Source organism: Mangifera indica, chromosome 3 (genome assembly GCF_011075055.1).
Source record: "Mangifera indica cultivar Alphonso chromosome 3, CATAS_Mindica_2.1, whole genome shotgun sequence".
In the NCBI taxonomy this organism is placed as follows: Eukaryota; Viridiplantae; Streptophyta; class Magnoliopsida; order Sapindales; family Anacardiaceae; genus Mangifera; species Mangifera indica.
The window spans coordinates 16473062-16473923 of NC_058139.1; positions in this window are offsets into that span (position 1 = coordinate 16473062).

Here is an 862-nt window from a genome sequence, read left to right on the forward strand (position 1 = left end):
CCCAACTTTACTTTTGGGTGCAATCTCATTACTTGCATCCAAAGCCTTAATGAAATAGCAACTTAAATGAGTCCAAGAAGCCAACTACAAGCCCACTTGAAGCCCAAGTAGATGAGGCAGCCCTCCATCACTTAAATGGAACCCAAGATGCCATGAAGCCCATTTAGTTGGATTACAACTAAATGGGAAGAAAGTAACTTTAGTTGGTAGACATAGTTCCACATTTTAAGGAAAAGTTGTTCCCTTTTGTTAGTTTATCCATTAATGTAGTATGGCCTTAGTTTAAATGAATGGTTGAGCTTAAATGAAAGGCAAAGCTTCCATGTCAAATTAATTGCCCAATTTTTGCCGCCATATGCACTTGTATATGAAGTAGATTTTCACTTGTAAAAAGGTAGACTTCTTTGCTAATGAAAAATTCAAGTAAAGCTTTGTAGCTTTTCTTTAGTTGCTCTTTCCTTTATCCAATTCATCTTGGAGGAAGAATTGGTGGTGGAAGACCCCAAGGCTGGTGGAAATTTCCTTTATGCCTTGGTTAACTATCTTGTTACCCCTTGAAATCCAAAGTGTGAATATGTGTTATATGCCCGGATACTGTTCACAGTATGTAATTTTGCCATTTTTAGATTTTGCCATCAAATTTTGAAATAAGTTTTGAATGCCTTGTTGGTTGAGTTGTGATTGCTATCATATACCATTAGAAAGCTCTTTGAATGCCCTTTCCAATGAACTATAATTTATATGTTTTGGAAGTCATTTGATTGGTTAAATTGGAAGCCAAAGTGCTACTGGGTTATGAACAATAATTTCCAGATTTTGAGTTTGTGACTTGTTGCATTGCCTTGATGGATATGCACCATTT